Raw genomic sequence first — 21,237 nt, 5'->3', positions numbered from 1 at the left:
TTGAAACGAACTTGACGACCAAATCTCTGTCAGCACGAATGGAACTTTGGACTGTTTTCTTTTTGTCTTGAAGAGAAAGAGTGAATGTCTAACAAAGCTCTGAGTTCAGTATGGGGTGGGATGTATTTCTCAGGTTCCTGATAATTTTACACTTCCCTTTTTGTGTTGGTTTGATTCTCAGTCTAGGGTTGATCTCGGATTCCTTTCACATGTTCTTTGACTGCACCGCTCTCCTGGCAGGCCTTGCAGCATCGGTCATTTCACGCTGGAGGTCCAATGACTCTTCTCGTATGGGTGAGAGCACACCACAGTTTAGAAACCGCTATTGTGGGTAGTGTCCACACAATGACACAAGTTCCTAAAACTGACACTTTGACTTCTGCCCGAGTGGTTTTGACAGGAAACTGCATGTCTTCGCTGGTTGTTATGCAAGTCCATTTGATTGTTTTGTAGGTATGTCAGAGCAGAAGTGCTCGCAGGATTCGTGAACGGCCTTTTCCTCATCTTTACCGCCTTCTTCTATCTTCTCAGAAGGAGTAGAGGTGTGCAGTAGTATAAGATTTCAGTCCATTTACTTCCCAGTGGCATACTGATGCACTAATATCTTTATTGTTGAACGATGGTGTTTGGTCTTCTCACCAGAGGGCGCTGGAACCCCCTGATGTGCACCATGATCGTTTGCTCCCGGTGTCTATAGCAGGGCTGCTGGTCAATCTTGTAGGAATATTTGTTTTTCAACATGGAGGTCATGGACATTCACACGGTGATGAAGGTAAGGTGCCTCACAAGAATAACAAAATATGAGTGTATATATGCACAGTATTTGCTATTAAATTCATATAGTTATTTGGTGATATAAAGTGCATACGTTTCTCTATAGATGTGTTGCTCTTATTTTAAGGTCACGGCCACAGTCATTCTCTGTTTAATGGCAGTGCGGGACATGGACACAGTCATGGGGGGCCACGGCCACAGTCATGAGTCCAAGCATGGACACGACATGGGCATTCACACGGAGGACACGGGCATTCACACGATGATCCCCACTGCCATGGTGAGACCTGAAACTACAGTACTGATTGAGCGCAGTTTTGTTAATGCATCAGATGTGTTATTGTGAAAATTGCAGAAATCATTTCTATCTGTCTGTGTCCTCAGATGACCATTTGCACACACCGGGAAAAGGCTCCAGCAAGCAGATTTTACAAGGTATGGCCTTTTTGTATGTTTGTTCTCCTCCAGATGGCGCTAGAGATCGTTTTGTCACAATATTTGCCATGCTTTTAAAAAGGCACCAGATAGGAAACTATTTACAGTCGCGTTTATCAGGTCTAGACAGCTTTTTCTTCTTTTATAGGTGCTCAGTATTTTGAGTTCTTAGTGGATGAGGTCCTCTAGTAAAAAAACAAAAACAAAAAAACTGAAGGTAGACAGTGGTCTAGATCAGACGTAACTGGATGATGGACTTTTCTGTGCAACCAAGTGACTCCTCTGACCATTCTAACCTCTAACCTTTGACTTGGGGTGGGGGGGGTGACCAGGTGAACACTGACACCGGAGCAAACGTGGTACACTGTCACTTTAAATCCCTTTGTCCGAGCTTGTGTGGGAAAGAGCAGAGCAGAGAAAGTAGTTTGTCCCCTTCACCCTGGCACACACAGAGAGAGAATGGATCCTTTGGGAGGCCTGCTCAAGGGAGAAAGAACGAGGCACAGAGGGGAGGACCATGTAGAGAGAGGGAGGGGAGGAGGTGACAGTGCAAAAGGTTACGCTGCCTCCATCCCAGCCGAGGGACCTGTTCTCTGCTCCCCGTGATGAATTGCAAGTAGATCCTACCAGCCTGAAGATCAAGTCCTGAAGATTTTCATGCCTATTTTGGCTATGTTTATTATACTTACTTTTTACACAGAATACTCTGTAGATGTAGTCTATTTGCCAAAACATGCAGTATGAAATATTCTGCACTGCACAGACTACTGTATTTCACAATGCAATGCACTTGGCTTTCCTTTTGCAGTATGACAAATGAAACGTGATTTGTCTAAAAATATTTGTATATACCTGTTTAAGACCTTATACACAAGTATTATTATTACAGTGTTTTTATTTAATTACTATTACCATTTATTAAAATAATTATAATAATTATGATCATTTTGCCTAAAAAGCTATGGAATATTATTATAGGATTTTGTTATTATTATTGAGGTTATTTTACAAAAGAAAATTAATAATAATAAAGTAAAAATAATAATAATAAACTAGCAAAAATAATTGTTTTCTCATTATGAATGTTTTAAATGATCAATAGCACTATTTAGCAATAAATGTATTATCATAGATATTATTAAATTACTATAATAATAATAAATTGGTGATTTATTATTTTATGAAAATAGTATTTTACAAAAAATAATGGAATATTTTATCATCGTTATTAAGTGAGAATATTAATTGTTGTTATTTTGCTGAAAATAAATATTTTCACGAATCATAATTATTTTATAAAAACATTATTAATTTACTTTTCTTAAAAGTAAAAGTGATAAAAAAAATAGATTAATAAAACAATTATTATTATTAGTAGTAGTAGTTTTGATGAAAGAAAGATATTTTTAATAAAATGTAAAAGTTTTTATATTTATCGTTGTAATTTTTTTGTATTATAATGTGAAAATGTATATTTTATCTTAATTTAATTAGTTTATACAGCATAGTAAGCTATTAGTACTTTTATAAACCATTCTTTCTAAGGACACACAGAGCTCCAGCATTCTTGTTATTTTTCTAGTATTTATTTTGACCACATTTGGAAGAATTCTTCACTTATTAGGAAGTTTGCTCCGTTATTGCGGTTGTGCTTTCTGCAAAACTAAAAGTAACCGCAAGTATGTCAACTCATTTTGAGGGAAGGAAAGTGGACCGTCTCAGTGCCATTATACCACAGTCCACAGCTATTCTCCAGTGTTGATCAGGACAGCCAGAGCAGACCCCTGAGTTCAGGAAATGTTGACTAACTCACTCATGTTGGTTTTAACATAGTAGCATATGATATATTCTGGAAATGTGTTCAGGGAGGGCAGTCTTGCAGGTTGGCCATCCATTCGAGGACGTACTCTCATGATCTGTTTGTGGAATGACATCATCAGTTTGAGGGTTACCGCTAGAGATGTATCCAAGACCGCGGGTTCGTTCCGTCCGCAATATTCATGTTTGAACATGGGTGCTAGCAAATGCTGTATCCACATCTCATTAGTGCTGTTGAAGTGAAACCAGGGCCTTTCATGTAGGCAAAAGCCTTAGTGTATAACTTGCTGTAAACTACCTACATCGATAACAGTCTACTTCATAAGTGACCGGTTTGGAAAACTATGGGAATGACTTATGCAAATGGCCTTTTTTGTCTTTTTTTCCTCAACTCACAAATGATTTTAATAGAGTTTGATGTTAACAAGTTGCTTAGCTAAAAGCACACACAAATACTTGGTATTTCAATTTGATTCAGTTATTTTAAATTAGATTCAGTTATTTTAAATTATAATTTTTTCTTGTGGACCAAATTAGCATATTAAAATGATTTCTGAAGGATCATGTGACACTGAAAAACTGGAGTAATGGTGCTGAAAATTCAGCTTTACCATCACAGGAACAAACTAAGTTTGAAAATATATTAAAATAGAAACATTATTATAAATTGTAGTAAAATTTTACAGTATAGCTATACTTACTGTATTTTAGAAAAACATTTTGAACCGTTTCGAGTATTCTCCTTCAGACTTTTTTTTCAGAATAAATCCTAACCCTAATTTTTTTCATTCCAGGAGTTTTTCTCCACATTGTTGCGGACACGTTGGGCAGTGTCGGGGTCATCATATCTGCCCTCCTAATGCAAAATATGACCTGATGATCGCCGACCCCATCTGCTCCATGCTCATCTCGATTCTCATAGGAGTGAGGTGAGTACGCCAACCCCGGCCCATGCTATTACGAGAACTCAAGACAATCCTCCAATCCTCAGACCCCACCCAGAAACCCTCAACAGCACCTAACACAGATCATACAAAAGCCACTTCACAGTGCCCTTCACCAAGAGCCCTGTGAAGCCGTTGGCGTGCCAGCCGGGTGAATTACAGGATACATGCTCCGAGGGTGGAGCCCAGAGCACTTTCTCAACATGTGGCCAAACCAGAAAACCCAGGATTTGACTCTTATGTGGCATTTTTCAACCAACTCCAGTCGAGAAAGAAAAATGCATAGCATTTCATCACTTTTTAAAGCTACCAAACCTCTCATTCCTCCTCCGTAGTCTTGAAAATGCCATGTCAGATGCTTTTATGAGGATGAGTATGCTTTATTTGTTGTGTGTGATGTAGGTAAACGTATGTAAAGGCTGTGTAAATTGCAGATGGCCGGTGGTTACTGTGCTTGAGAGAAGAGGAACCATTCGTGGCCCCTTTTTGCAAAATGCAAGAGTCTGAGCAAAGCCTTTCCAGCATATTCATCTCGTCCCTCCAACCCCCCTCTCTCTCCCTCTTGTCCGTGTTTGAGGCTTTTCTTCTCCCTCTCTGGAATGTGGTGGCGATCTGTGAATGTTACTTCAACAAAGGCATCTTTTAAGATGGATTTTTCCTTCTTTCTGTTTCTCAAAAAAGAGGGGTTTGTGTCATCAAGACCCAAGACATTTTTTCCCCTCTTCTTCAGCTTTCCATGCAGTGACCGATTGGCAAGTCCTGAGAATTGAGAGTAGTAGGGCTCAGACTGTGGATGATTTCCCATATTGCACCTGCGCGTGACAGCGTCTCGGTCTCAATCAGGTGCAATCTGGAGGCCGATCTGGTATGGCTCATGTACAAAGGTAATACACAACTATGGAAAGCCATTAAATTCCAAAGAAATGAGCTTGTTAAAGAGCTCGTGTAGCTTAAGACTTGACGTTCCTGTGGTCCATCTGTAGACGCTGTGTCTTTTGAAGCTGAATGATTTTGATATGACTAAACATGTATTGGTTTTCTGAGACCTAAAATTAAGCTACATTTCTGGCTGTATTCATATTGAATACTAGCATATTCAATACTAGTCTTCTCACGTTCACGATGCTGCTGACGTGTTCTATTTGTTATTGGGCGCACCAGAAAACACGTCAGCAGCGTCATACGTCAACAGTCACAGCAGTCGCACTCACAACAGACCAGACGAGAGAAGACAATGCTGAATAAAGTCGTCATTTTTTCTTTCGGGTTTGGAACGACATGAGGGTGAGTCATTAATGACATAATCAATAGCAAGCTGTAGCATATACTGCAGAAATAGCAGTATGCTAATGTGAACATTTCCAAAGAAAAGTAAAGTGTTCAGCAGAACTAGGCTTAATGTGTTTGGGGAAGCACCGCTATTGTGTGTCCAAAGCATGAGTTCATCTGCAGCTCTAGACTCTCTTACACATTTGAACTTCATGTCTGTGTACGTCTGGCATAGCAGAATCATTCATCGTTCGAGTCTTGAAAGCGATATAATTGGCCACACGGAATGTCTGTGGCTCTTTGTTTGATCGTTAAGATGGACTCTTCTTTGTTTGGATAGCAATTTCCCCATATACCCCTCATTGTGAGATTGATATTCTCAAGAGACCGCCTTGTTTTGATTCCGCCATCTCGCTCACATTTGGATGTTTGACCTTTCAGTAAGATGATAGACTTCTCCTTCAACAGATGCACCTGAGGCGTGACACATTTGCGCGGTACCCTCTGCACAAGACCCCCTGCTGCATGTGAACTGGGGCGTGTTTAGCTAAGACCACTCTGGGTGCACTAGGCTTGCTTTAGGGGGATATCTGTGTACGGCTGCAGCAGCTAGCTCTGCTCCGGTACCCTGTGATTAGTTGAAGGGAGTGGAGGAGTCCTGCTGCTGTGACCTACAGCAGTCCCCCACCACCAAAGTCTTCCAAAGACCGCTAATCGCTTTGGGCCATAGCCTAAAGCCCGAGAAACGGGCGTGTAAAGAACGCTAACAGTAATTAACATTTGTTCTGGCCGTGCTAAGCTGGGCCTTTGAGGATGAATTCATTTGTCAATCCTCAGTGCAAATTAGTCTAATGGCTCTCCAAAGCTGCTTTTGTTGCATGTTATTCTTTGATCTACTGTATTTCTTCATATTATGCACTTTAGCACTGTGCCGGCTACTAGATACTGTAAAGACTTTCAGAATGCTAATTTATGTATTGGTGCAGGAACAAGTCGCATATACATGCAACACTTATTTAACACTCAGCTCTGCATATAGAAGTAATTTATGTCAGCTGAGGGCTGTATCAATCAGGTTATAGTTGTGACCCAGACATGTTTCACGAGATTCATTCCGTTTTACACAAATTGTCTTCTACATTCATATTGGACCTTTTCTGACCATCAGCTGTGTGGTAAAAGAGTTTTAGTATTAGTGATCATTTATAGTAGTGTTAGTAGAGCTGGTCAGAAGATGTTTGAACATTTGAAGACTCTCAAACTGTAAAAACGAAGCATACATTTTATGCACATGGCCAAATAGCTATACAATCCTGTGGTTATGACCACCATAGCTTCAGTGCAGTTCGTTCCTAGCAGCAAAGCATCTGAAGCTTTTTGTGGTGGAATCCCAATAACTACTTGCCATAGAAATTAAATTAAATGTACCTGCTATAATTCCCACTGTGATGTTTCAGACGCAGATTTCACTACAGTCACCTCATTCTCGCGGTGGGTCTGGTGTCATAAATATTTCTGTGCTCCAGGTCGTCTGGGCGTGATAACAAATCATTTCCATGTGGTTTAGAAGTGTGTGTGCTTTTACGAGTGACTGCTTTGTGCCGCGTGTCTCCAGGCTGTTTTCCTGGTTTCCAAAAAAGTCCATAGGTGATTACAAGCATCCTTGCAGAAATATTTGATCCTGATTGTCACCCTGACCTAGGTGGTGACATTTGGTTTGTGTCACTGGCCAGCTTAACCTTGATGCTCGCACATAATTGTATTTCAGGCAGCTGAGTCACTTTTGTAACTGCATTACAGCATTTTCGGGGCAGGTTAGCGATCAAGCGCCAGCAAATGGTGAGTAAGAGTGCCTCTGTTTCACTGAACAGGAAGATATGGAACAATAGTATGAAGTCAGAGGTCTGAGGTACCCTCATCCAGTACTTTCCTGTTTTCATTTTATTGCCCAGCACCGGTTACTGAGAGGAATGCACAGCAGGAAGTTTCACGATGCCCTGTCAAAGTACATGTTGATGGGAACATTTGTTAATTATAGAAAAACCTCCAGAAACTTGACACGACATATTTGCTTTAACACCGTTTTAAACCATTTTAAAATGTTATTTATAAATGCAGCTTTTATAACCTCATTTTATTTGAGAGACCACAGGAAGATTGTGTATTAATCACTAATAGCAATTGTTTATATTTAATGATTCAATCTTACATGTTTTTTTTTTTTTTTTTTTTAGAGGACACTTTACTAATTTAGTCCAATTTACATGGACTTATGAGGGCAACGGTGATTTAAAAATATCAGATATCTAGTTGCATATCAACTCTTGATATAGGGTTGTAAACGTCTGTAGAACCTCACGGGTCAAGAAAGGACTATTGTGAAATGAAAGCCTTGTGAGTAACATGATTGCTAATTTTATCAAAGCAATGTTGGGGCAAAATATTTTGAAGGCACACGTTGTTGCAGTTTTTCAGCAGTGTGTGCCATTTGTAGATGTTGTGAAATGAGTCCCTGTTGATGCCACATTTTATTTTACTTTCATGAATGTCCAAATGGGACAGCCATCAGCTTCTCCACTTTGGCGTGTCCCAAACTGAGGCTTGGGTTTCAGGGAGGAGTTCAGGAGAACATGGGGGTGATAGAGTAGATTAGGGACCGGGAAAAAAGTCCAAACCAAGGAACCCTCTAATGGTTCCCAGATGGAGCAGTGGTCAGGCCTTGAAGGTTTGAAGGAGAACTGATGACTTTGTAAGATGCTGGCCTAGCCAAGACCTAGCTTTGATGGGGCTGAAACGGCTGACTGGTTAGGAGAGAAATAGTCTTAGTACTATTTTAACCAGTCAACCGTTTCTGCCAAGTGATTCTTCGGCAGAATGAATGGGTTTGGATGTCTATCCAGGTCTGCTCGGGGTTGTTTGCAGACTCACATGCACTACAGCTGTTAGAATGACATCAGCACAGCTCTGTTACTCCACCCCAACCATAAGATGGGCAAGTTAATGTTGGAGCATGCTCTGAAATAACCCTAATGAAAGGAGTTCTTGTTTGTCATGATATTAACAGAATTTCCTCTCCCTATCTTATAACATGATGTGTCGAGCTGTTAGGTCACTAACCAATGATGTTTTTATGTGTGGCGTCCCTTCCTGTTGCCAGAGTTTGCCTAGCAGTTGGCGCTCCACTGAATTCTTGTCTCATAGAACGGCGACTCATTTCTCGCCTCCCTCTTTTCCACAGTGTGGTTCCTCTGCTCAGGGAATCCATAGGGATCTTGATGCAACGGACGCCTCCTCCTCTGGACCATACCCTTCCTGAATGCTATCAAAGGGTAAGTTATTTTCATCATCTGAACCCTATTTGTGAAAGTTGGCTACTTGGTTAGACAGGGATATCAACTGAAACATAACTAGCTATACAAGGACCCACATTTGAAAAATGGGAACTTAACACCCTATTGAGGGTCAGAACCTCAATCTTGCTATATAGCAGTTCCAGGTTTTTGCCTAAAATGGTTCTAGATTGCCAGTGACAGTCCAAGCACCCTAATGACTGTCTAAACCTTTGAGAAAAACGGGGGTTGTGTTTGCTAACCGCAAATGTTCCCTGCAGGTCCAGCAGCTTAAGGGCGTCTATAACCTCCAGGAACCTCACTTCTGGACCCTTTGCACAGATGTGTATATTGGTACACTCAAACTCCTTGTGGCGCCCGATGCAGATTCTAGATGGATTCTCAGCCAAACACACAACATTTTCACACAGGTGGGGACCGTTGGAAACACAGCTTTAACAACTTAATCTCACTTATTAGGAGACATTTCCAATTTTCCATTACATGTTCTTTTCTGCCCTGTGCCCAGGTTGGCGTCAGACAACTGTATGTTCAGATTGAAGTGGCAGCCATGTAGAAGTCCACCACACTTCTCCTGATCTTTGGGAGTCCCGGGACCAAAGGCCCTCTGTGCTGCTGTGGGGAAATTCTCCACCTCAACCCATCTTTGGGTTTCTGTCGCTCCACTTCCATCTTGGATCAAGATGGAGCTGGTGCAGTCCAACCTGTCTGACTCCACTCCTGCCAGAAATCAATTGACCAGCTTTTTGAGGGAAGCAAGAACTTGCAACATTGGTGCACCCTCTCGATCATTTGAACTTTTGTTATTTTTGAAGTTCCCCATTGCTTTTGATTTTTATAATCCCTACAAAACTGTTTCTTTTGTTCATAATTGCTACCCTTTTCCTGTATCAGAATGGGGTTTTAATTATTGAATGTGGAGTTCAGTGGACATTTAAAAAAAATATAGCAGTATGTGATTCATTGACTTTTTGTACTTCACCTGCTTTGATTTTCAGTTGCACAGTTGTAAAGAAGTGCAGAATCAGTTTGCCAACGCCATTATGTAAACAAAACATTTGTCTGCATTTCTTAAGTGCCTTTTTAAAAATGATCATGGACAATCGCTTTCACCATAGTGTTTGATTGTCAACATGAATGCGATGAAAACTGGATCTTTATGACCTTGAGTTCTGTCTACAATTAAAACATTCCTTTGCATTTGGCTTTGCTGTTTATGCATGGTGTAAAATTTGTCATATAGACAGAATTAAACAGAAGCAGCTGTTGGCTTGAATGGAAATTGTAAAATATCTCCATGATTATTATTATTTTTTTTTAATACACAAGAAGGTGCAAGCATCAGTAGGAAAGTCCAACATATTTGCAGTAAAATGTCAGGGCCTATTACAGTTTATTTCCCTTCAAGTAATCTGTGGAAACAGTTAATCAAGGCTAGTACTGACTGGAGACAGACTTTTTTCAGTTTAAAATTGATCAAGATTTCCTTGTGATTTTCAAGACTTACTCCAGTAATTTTCAGCAAAAAAAAAAAGGTTTTAAGCTGTACTTAAAAAAAAAAAAAAATTCTACTCCGTAATGGGATGAAGAAACGACATTTGAACATTTTTAGTTGCATTTGAAAGGATGAAGAGTTTTGTGGTATCATTTTTCAGGACAGTATTGTTATATTGTTTAACATTTGTTCAACTTTGTTAGCCAAGCTATTAAGATTGCACCAAAATGTTAATTTTATTATATATATATATATATATATATATATATATATATATATATATATATATATAATCAGTTAAATAATTGCATACCATACTGCATGGTGGAAACAAGCCATTAGTTTATTTTGTCAAAGGTGTGCCAAAAGGTACATAACCTTCACTTTAACCAGTTAAAGTTTAAAGAAAGTTAGTGAATCTTGGGCTTTGTATTTTGATGGCAGTAAAAAGCAGATGCAGATCTGTAAACCAAATAATCTCTAAATCCAACACGTGAACTCTAATTTGTCTTTGTGTATATAAAGCAGACAGAGGCAAGCTACTTTCTGACAAAATCTTTGTTCACTTTCTTTGCAATGAGAGATCACAAACAAAATCAAAGATGTAGTTGAAAGCAGCCAAACCACAATAGGGCGTTGATGTAATCAGTGGCGATGACTGTACGAAAATCAATCTTCATTCATTATGACATGCTCCAAAGAATCTGAGTATTCGCTTTTTTTCTTATTTACATTCTTACAGAGAAAGTTCCATTAAGAAATGTATGGAAACATTATGCCAATTTCAAAGAAAGCTCCATTTCAGAGGCACTAATGCAACCCAGATGCAGTTGGTCCACAATAATCTTTTCCATTTCCTCTATTATAATTCCATCATTTATTTTTCAACAGCAAGAACATGACCACCACACGTCAAAATAATCATCCCACTTCCAATCTAAATCTTGTAATGAAATGTAACCCTGGCCCGACTGGTACTTAAAGGTTATAGTGGTCAAATTTGATCTGGAATAACAATTATGTCATTTGCGTGCTCTCCTGACCCTCCGGCAGCTCTAGGCTCTCACGTGGGCCGCCTTGTCTGCTTTTCCTTTTTAGAAAAACCCAGGAGCACTGAAAAGGAAACTTTTTTTCTTTAGGAGCACAAGCTTCTTGGGTATCAAGAAACGTATGTGGAACTATCAGTCATCTTCAAGGTCTTCAGTCCCTCAGGACCTCTGAAGAGTTTCAACATGTTAACCTCTAGAGGATGAAGGTGGCCATTGATGATCATGAAATGAAGTGGTCCTCCAAGGTCACAGGACACCAACTCTTGCAGCGTCCCAGAACGGATGGTCTGGTCCTTGGCTCCGATCCAAGCCAGACCAACACAGACTCTAGGCGTTTCTCAATGTCAAGGATGCTTCCTTGGTTGGACTGATCCTTCCAAGCCACTTCCTTCAGAGGCTAGGTGAGACTCCTCTTTAGCATACGGAGAACACGTACAGTATTGTTCAAAATAATAGCAGTACAATGTGACTAACCAGAATAATCAAGGTTTTTCGTATATTTTTTTATTGCTACGTGGCAAACAAGTTACCAGTAGGTTCAGTAGATTCTCAGAAAACAAACAAGACCCAGCATTCATGATATGCACGCTCTTAAGGCTGTGCAATTGGGCAATTAGTTGAATTAGTTGAAAGGGGTGTGTTCAAAAAAATAGCAGTGTGGCATTCAATCACTGAGGTCATCAATTTTGTGAAGAAACAGGTGTGAATCAGGTGGCCCCTATTTAAGGATGAAGCCAACACTTGTTGAACATGCATTTGAAAGCTGAGGAAAATGGGTCGTTCAAGACATTGTTCAGAAGAACAGCGCACTTTGATTAAAAAGTTGATTAGAGAGGGGAAAACCTATAAAGAGGTGCAAAAAATGATAGGCTGTTCAGCTTAAATGATCTCCAATGCCTTAAAATGGAGAGCAAAAACAGAGAGACGTGGAAGAAAACGGAAGACAACCATCAAAATGGATAGAAGAATAACCAGAATGGCAAAGGCTCAGCCAATGATCACCTCCAGGATGATCAAAGACAGTCTGGAGTTACCTGTAAGTACTGTGACAGTTAGAAGACGTCTGTGTGAAGCTAATCTATTTTCAAGAATCCCCCGCAAAGTCCCTCTGTTAAAAAAAAAAGGCATGTGCAGAAGAGGTTACAATTTGCCAAAGAACACATCAACTGGCCTAAAGAGAAATGGAGGAACATTTTGTGGACTGATGAGAGTAAAATTGTTCTTTTTGGGTCCAAGGGCCACAGGCAGTTTGTGAGACGACCCCCAAACTCTGAATTCACGCCACAGTACACAGTGAAGACAGTGAAGCATGGAGGTGCAAGCATCATGATATGGGCATGTTTCTCCTACTATGGTGTTGGGCCTATTTATCGCATACCAGGGATCATGGATCAGTTTGCATATGTTAAAATACTTGAAGAGGTCATGTTGCCCTATGCTGAAGAGGACATGCCCTTGAAATGGTTGTTTCAACAAGACAATGACCCAAAACACACTAGTAAACGGGCAAAGTCTTGGTTCCAAACCAACAAAATTAATGTTATGGAGTGGCTAGCCCAATCTCCAGACCTTAATCCAATTGAGAACTTGTGGGGTGATATCAAAAATGCTGTTTCTGAAGCAAAACCAAGAAATGTGAATGAATTGTGGAATGTTGTTAAAGAATCATGGAGTGGAATAACAGCTGAGAGGTGCCACAAGTTGGTTGACTCCATGCCACACAGATGTCAAGCAGTTTTAAAAAACTGTGGTCATACAACTAAATATTAGTTTAGTGATTCACAGGATTGCTAAATCCCAGAAAAAAAAAATGTTTGTACAAAATAGTTTTGAGTTTGTACAGTCAAAGGTAGACACTGCTATTTTTTTGAACACACCCCTTTCAACTAATTGCCCAATTGCACAGCCTTAAGAGCGTGCATATCATGAATGCTGGGTCTTGTTTGTTTTCTGACAATCTACTGAACCTACTGGTAACTTGTTTGCCACGTAGCAATAAAAAATATACTAAAAACCTTGATTATTCTGGTTAGTCACATTGTACTGCTATTATTTTGAACAATACTACAAATGGAACAGGCTAGCAAGTGCACGTAATTGCGTCATTACGTCAGTGAAAAGGTCCGTTTGAATAACGCTATTTGGACAACTTAACTAGTTATTTATAAAAGAAATGCCGTTGACGGAACCAATTGTTAAATGACAGGTCCGGTTCAGTTAACCATTTGTATTTGTATAATTTACAATATCAATACGGTAGTAATTTATACTGGCATTTAAACGTCAAACTTTACTTATATTTACTACAAATGTTTGGTTACGTAAATAAAAACCGTTAACGCTCCGACTACGTTAACGTTCAACATTTTTGAATTTTTGAACTAATGTTAGATAGCAAAGCTGCCCGCGTAGGATTGTGGGTGATTTGAGAGCACGAAGGATACACATATGCATCCTTCCTGTGTATGGGATATTCTTTGAACGAAGGACTCAGTCCTTGGTTGAAATTCCGAGGATCCTCGACATTGGAACAGTCCTTCGACGGATGTCAATGACGTAGCATCCTCGAAATACTGGCTTCCGAGGATCCTTCCTTGACATTGAGAAACACCTTCTGTCTTCAGTCATTGCTGCATTGAATGAAAGAATAGGACAAACTGTGAACGATCACAAAGCTCTTCAATCAAATCTAATCCAATTTTACGTCAATGCTTCCCAGTGTCTCAAGTCGGCCAGACATCAGATTGTTCAACCACAGAGTTAACAGACGATTTCATGCAATACAGAAAGGTCTGCAAGAGTAACATACCCAGTTCCTCACCCCGATCCCTTCCGTTCAGTAGTATCTCTAAGAGTTGCTCAGCTGCCTGAGCAACAGTCATGTACCTGGGAGGCTCGTAAATCTTTTGACCCCTGGAAAGAGAGAGGGTTGGTAAACTTTAAGGTGAGCAGATGTATCTGATGTCTTCCATTAATCTGTCTGCATCCTTGACAGTGTCGAAATTAGTTAATGCACAGGTTGCAGGTGGTCCCAGAACACTGAGCAAGTAGGTGACCATTAATGCAATTTACAATTGAGCTTTAAAGTTGAATACTCTGCATGCTTAAGGTACATTAGCTTTTAACGGACCATCGGTCTGTCTTTAATGGAATCATTCAACTTAAGGAAGTTGGAGACATGCTTTGAATTTTTTGGGGGGGCCATTCCCCCTCCCTGCAGTGAAGGGCACCAACCTCCCTGGACAAACATCTGACTGTGACCAAAATCATGCAGCATATGGATATTCCATTTCCAAGTAATGGTATAGCAGTGCCAATAAATCTGGGAGACATTAACACACTTTCCAGCCTTAAACAGGGAGCACGCACCAGGCCTAATGCTCGTCTCCTTATAGCATACATAGTGGAACACTAAAACCCATTTGGGGTTTATGTGGATTGGATATAAAATTACACAAAGTGTGTGACCAAGGAGGGAGATAATTATAGGACACCACGGAGAGAGCAAAGGGTTAACAACCATCTTCTACGATGAAAAATAATTCAACACCAGTGAAAGTTTTTCAGAAAGACTTCAAGTTCAAGTATGAAAGCAGTTGATGAAGTTCACTGTTGCCGATAAACATATTTCTGAAGGCTTCAGAAGGGAAAATTATACTGTGGCAGTTCTGGACGTGGCCCAGGGAAGGTCCATGATAACATATCATGCGTCCAAGTCAAACAAGCGCCCACGGTTTTTACTTTTGTTACTTGCAGATTGCATATATGTTAACTCAATGTCTGCTATAAACCACAAATCGACCCTCCTGGAAAAGCACCACAGACTAGATATAAATCAGCAGAACCCACTCAACCCCACAGAAAATCAGAAGTAGTAAGGGAGTCTTACCTCATTAAATTCTTCAAGGACTGCTCTTTTACTTTGATATCTGCGAAACAAGGGGGTTGTACAAAACAATAAGCTTGGGTTTTATAATCTATAAGCTGCTGACCCCACTCAGTCTGGAGCGCCAGTACATTTTCACACTACACCTGAGAGGGCTTCATATTGAGAACAAAGACAAATGTACAAATCATGACCAGTCATGTTCTCACACCATGTCTACACTGAAAGCTTCTTCATTAACCTCAAAATGTTTATAAATAACGGACCAATCAGATGAGACTTCAAGCCTAGAATTCAGCTACAATAAAATAGGACAATTTCTTAGTTTCCTACTTTCTTTATAAATGGAAATATGATATCAACACTGACTTTGCATGAATTTTAGAAGGTCAAAGAAAATGTATGTAAATCTATACCTTTTTTTACGTACAAGCTTTGCAAAAGATTTAAAACAGACAAAATCCATAATCAATTAATGTTTAAAAAACAGCAAATTTATACAAAATTATACGTAATTAAATGTGTTTAAAAACCCCAGCAAATTCATTATTAATGATATTACTGAAAGAAAAAAAAAACGGAACAAAAAACTGAAAATTAACAAATTCAAAATTAATTATTGATATTAGCAAAACAAAATCACTTGTATTTTTTTAGTTGGATAGAGAAAGATGTGGCTGGGGTAGCAGAGTACCGTATAAAAAATTTAAATGGAACAAGTTCAAGTTTGATGTGTAGACACTGTCAGACTTTTTGGAATTACACATCTAATTTTATTTTTGAATTAAATCTTAAAACACCAGCAAATAAATGAACTAATATTTGCCAGCTTGATGGATTGCCCACGTCTTGTTAGCAACGTTATGATGAATGGATGCAGTGTTTATTCCTTGTGTTTTGTCTGTGTGTGTGTGTGTGTGTGTGTGTGTGTGCTTTTGTTGTGTCTGCAGCTTATTGTATTAGATAAGCACTCTTGCGGCCAATGGTGGATGGGGAGGTGCCTGATGCCCGCCTTCCTCTGTTTGCTTTTGAATAATAAGGTTAATAACCCTGATCCCTCTCTTGCTCATTTTTGCCCTCGCTTTTGCTCTCTGACTTCTTAGCTGGAAAGCACCTGGGGACTCCCACCCCTCCCCCTCTGTCCCAACCCCTAACCAGTAGACTACTATTTTACCAACATTCATTACCAAAGCTGCCTTCCAACGGGAAATCCCACTGGTACTTTGGAAAACAGGTCTTTAAAACAGGAGTTGGCTGGAAATCTCCATGGCACACGGATATAAACATAAATTATTTGCGACGATCTGCCTTGGGGGGTACCAAAGCTTTTGCAATGGTTCTAAGTTTAATGTGCGTCCCGAAGGGAAATGCCTATTTGACGGGACGTCAAAATACAGGGGTCGTCGCTTTTGGTTTTGACACATTCATAGTTACAATGACAGTTAGAGATGAAACAAATATACATGCATGGAAATTTGCTTGGGAAAAGAGCCAAGGGACCTGAGAACCAATTGTGATCAGACAGAAGGTTATATGATGTCATTAACAAAGACTCAAAGGAAGAGCTTACCCAGCAGGCACAGCGTGTGCAGGCCCATATCCCTGTACTTCTTGATCTTATCATAGAAGCTCGCAGGTCTCCATGTGTACATCCAAAACATAATGGACGCAGTCTTCCTGAAGTTGTACAGCTTATGAAGAAAATGCAATCACATTCATACTTATTCAAACTAGATCTTATTTTGCATTGGTCAGTGTGTTCACGAGTAACCGGTTCTGTTTATCCACCGACAAGGTGCTTCCTGTTATGCAGTAAGCATGACATCATTCTGAACACTAGAGTGCCGCACAGCTGAGACAACAAAGTGACATTACAGCAAGCAGACTTGTTACCAGTTACTTCAGGTCCTACAGACCATCTGAAGAATGTATTAGTGCGATATGAACAAACACATAGGGAGTGTTGAAGTACCAAGTCTAGGGGTGTCCAATCCTGCTCCTGGAGGGTCAGTGTTCTGTAGAGTGCAACTCTAACGTACATGCCTGGACGTTTCTAGTGAATCTGAAGACCTTGAGTAGCTGGTTCAAGGTGTGTTTAATTATGGTTGGAGCTAAACTCTGCAGGACAGTGACACTCCAGGAGCAGGTTAGGACACCCCTGGCCAACTCCATTAGTGAGTCCTAGATGAATGCCTTTTTGTTTATCTATAACAAATTCAGCAGTGGTGACTTAAAGAGGATGAAGAGAGTTTTTACGGGGCCCCTTAAACAAGATATTATATAAACATACTAATTTGCTCTCGCGTTTTAGTTACATCAAATAAAATTGAACTGAGGGAACAAGTGTAGACTTGATTTACCTTAACAAGGGAATGGTTAATTAAACAGTATTGATTAAAGAGATTAACATTTGATTAAATGCAAACAATATAACTGAAGCATGCCCACAAACCAATTAGTTATGGGAACACATTTTTTGTTCGTGTACATATCATCTATTTTTTCCTGAGTGTCATGTGCAGGGCTCTGCAGGTTTTTGCATGCTGATAGTCTAAGAAAAGAAGATGTTTTGAAAAATGTAGTTTGAACAATGTTGTTTTGGACCCCACTGACTGACTTTCATCGTTTGAACAAAAAGAGTTAAAATATCTTGAAGAAGAATGGACGTCAGTCAGTTTTGGAATGACACATGGACAGAAGTTTCGTTTCAGGGAAGTCGTGGTCTAGCGGTTGTGGGTTCAAATCTCGGGCCGGCAATCATGACTTGAGGTGCACTTGAGCAAGGCATCGAACCCCCAACTGCTCCCCATATAAATGCTGCCCACTGCTCTGTGTGTGTGCACTTTGGATGGGTTAAATGAAGAGCACGGATTCTGAGTATGGGTCACCATACTTGGCTAAATGTCATGTCACTTTTCTGTGTGAAAGATCCATTTAAAGTTGGCACGAAATGAAAATTCACCTTACCTATCTCTAAATGCAAGCTGATCTTATTATTACCAATTGATTCATGCTATTTTTTATAAAAAAAATGTCACAATTCAATCTTCCGGTGAAATTACAGATTTCTCTTAAGTGATATATGCCGTATTTCTCCAATCATTTAGTCTGTTTAAACACCACCCTTTCTTACAATCTCCCGCAAGTTCCCATGCTACTTTTTTTGCTAATCCATTTCACTCGGGTGTATTGGTGCGTTCAAGTCCTCCTGGGAAGTTCGTACGCATGAGGTGGGAAGTCGTGCTTATGAAGGAATGTGCGTTCAAGTCACTTTCATCGGAGAAAGATGGCGGTGTACTTTCTCTTAATTAATAATACAAAAATACAGCAATGTTCTTAAACTCTTGTTCTAGAAAAGTAGAATAAAGAAATGTCCATTAGGTATACTTCATTTTTAATGTTTTAAATTAATTTAGGAAGCCATTGCCAACTTTATTTTTACAAGTTGCATTGTTATATTATAATGGCATCATATTATGCGTCATTGATTAACTTACTGCGCTGTAAATAGAAAAGCCTGACAATATCACAGCTAAATACCTTTAAGTATTGTGTATTCCGCCATGTTAATCACTGACACGCCCCCCAACTCGTACAGATCGGGGCTTAAAGAAAATCCCGAGCTCCCCCACTGGTATTTACGATATTGTGTTGGCGTTCATGTGCATTCAACTCGTAAATACGATCTATACGAGATGACTTGAACGCACCATATGTCACAATGTGGAAGAAAATAGCTGTCGCTACTTTAATTTCATCGCAACTTTTAAGATCGTCATTCCGAATTCATGACCTAGTCAGAAGAGATGCAGAGCAAAACCAAACCTTCTCATACAATCATTTGACTTGAAACAAAACAAAATCACATGTTTTTGGTAACAAAAACAACACACCACTGGGTGTAGAAAGTCTTGAGTCATTCTTTTTTGTGGCATCCCTGGTTGTTGATTGCTTCTAATTAGTGTGTCATGATCTACACCCAAACAGTAACTGCAAAGTGTGTGTTATCCTTCCAGATCCCTCTGTGGCTGAGAGCAGCAGCTGCAGTAGATGATTTAGTACCTTCTTTTCCTACCTAAATAATATCCTTTAGAAATGGCACCGCTGATCTCAGATCATCTGAAGATGCCTATCGTGAGCTTAGGGCGGCATCTGGGGCCTCTTGGTACATAAAGCTGCCCTGACAGGTCAATACAGGGGGCTGTTATTGATGGCCAGTTGCCTTCGTTGATAGACTCCGCTGGGACGCCTACGACACAAAGGCTGTAATGTCATTTGATTGTTTTCACGAGCGACTGGGAACGAATGACACACGATAGCGAAGTACGTTCTCTGGAAAGTATGTTGACAATGACACCATAGGGAAGCACTTAGTTAATGTGCGGCAGCATTACTGAATTTTCTGCAAAATTTTGGGAGCAAATATGGTCTACTGGTAATAGTGTAGCGATGTGTGAAAGCACAACTTGCACAGAAGTCACTTTCAAACAGAACTGCTTTCTATTGGTCAAAGTGACGAATCTACATGACCAATTTGGAAAATCTTTCGCCCATGTGTAACATTCCCAATCTCATTGATTGCTTTTGATTGGATTTCGCCCGCGGAGATTCACTGAATGACCACATTAGACTGCAACTTTATCCTTACCTGCAATCCACAGCAGCCCACCGCATTCATGATGGAAGCGTTGTGAATAACGCCATACTGAATCCCATCATTCAATGCTCACAGAACCAGGTCAATGTGGGTCGTAGCTCTGGAGAAAAGAAACGGAGGTTCGTTCGTTCTTGAATATATCATTAAACTTGATTAAACCCACAGATTCTGAAGTGCATGAAAATGAGGAGTCAGACCCACGTCCCCCATCCACTATGTGGGTTTCAGTGGTTTGGCTGAAAAAACGCTGGAGCCAAACACCATGCAAAGCTCAACCGTGACTAGAAGCTGCCGAGACGGGAAAGTGCGGTGTAATTAGTTCATCTCTTCTGGAGCGTTTCCACAGTACCCACGCCTCAGACGTCCACGTCTGGTAAGACCCATAATGCTGCACCCCAGAGCTCTAGTTCTCAACCACTCTGTGGTTCTTCAGGCACTAATATCCTGAATAATAGGAAACATTTCCATTATTAATCTTCTGTTGGGCTGTAGAAAGTGTTTTTCCCCTTACACTTATGGTTTAAAGGGAAACTTATTTTGAGGAGTGCATGCTTTCAAGTGCACTTAATTGTTTTTGTGGGCATTATCTTATCTTCTTAGCCAAATAAGTTATAAGATAACATTTTCTCCAATTTCTCATATCATTTTTTCTTTATTCCTAATGAAATCTGACTCATATAGGCTAGTGATAAAGCTTTCCAATGCATCTCTGTATGTGTGGATTTAGATTTTTTCTGATGAGTCATTGCACTTGTGGGATTGTGGCGTAAGTGAAGGCAAGTTATGGGTGAGTGAAAACAATGGCAGCATATGAGGTGCATCATATGACAAATATGCATAGAAACCTCATATATGAAAGTTGACAAACTATACTGTTGATGGTTAATCCTCATTGACGGATATCTAAGTTCAGGACAAGTTTGCAGTTATAGTCATACATGGAATAAATCTGACTTTAACAGCAGAGACTGGCTGTAGATCTTGAAGTAGTTAGTTAGTCTTGCCCAAAAGTATAAACCAACCACTAGAAACGCAACGTCACTGACATCACACAGGTTCGTTACCAGGTAGGGCAGAGACTAGAAGGTATTAATGTACACATGTTTATTAGGTTTACAATAATCAGAACACTTAATACTAAAAATATAGCTCAGTGGAGCTAAACAACTACGACTCAATACAACACACACAAAACAAAATGACTAAAACTTACTTAAGTGATTATTCTTAACCTTTTAAATGCAGGGGAGGGAACTTACCCAATCTGCCACATATAGTATATCGTGTTTAGACATTTTCAGTTGTTTTGGCACATATTTAGGTTATTGTGTCTTTGCGTGACTTATAATCGCCACACAGTTCACAAAACATTGGTTTAGAATGAAGTCTGGGCATTTAATGGGTAAACTCTCATTAACCTTAAAACAACATGTGCAGCCTTTACACAAGTACAGCCGTATTGTGTAATTCAGTGCAAGAGTCTGAATAATTGGCAAGTTCAGGGCTATTTACTGTGCTGTTTGCTGTTTATTTACTCTGTAAAGCCGTCAGTTTTACCCT

The 21,237-nt window shown here is 39.8% G+C and overlaps 2 pseudogenes; one reads left to right on the top strand and one right to left on the bottom strand.

Annotated features, from left to right (window-relative positions):
* The first annotated feature begins 182 nt into the window (after positions 1 to 182).
* Positions 183 to 9,875, top strand: LOC113064848 (zinc transporter 7-like; annotated as a pseudogene).
* Positions 9,876 to 11,068: 1,193 nt separating this feature from the next.
* On the bottom strand, positions 11,069 to 20,972 carry LOC113064539 (diphthine methyl ester synthase-like; annotated as a pseudogene).
* Between the last annotated feature and the right edge of the window lie 265 nt (positions 20,973 to 21,237).

Source organism: Carassius auratus, chromosome 47 (assembly GCF_003368295.1).
Source record: "Carassius auratus strain Wakin chromosome 47, ASM336829v1, whole genome shotgun sequence".
Lineage (NCBI taxonomy): Eukaryota > Metazoa > Chordata > Actinopteri > Cypriniformes > Cyprinidae > Carassius > Carassius auratus.
Note: the sequence above shows the minus strand (reverse complement) of the source record. Positions and strands in the feature narration are given on the sequence as shown.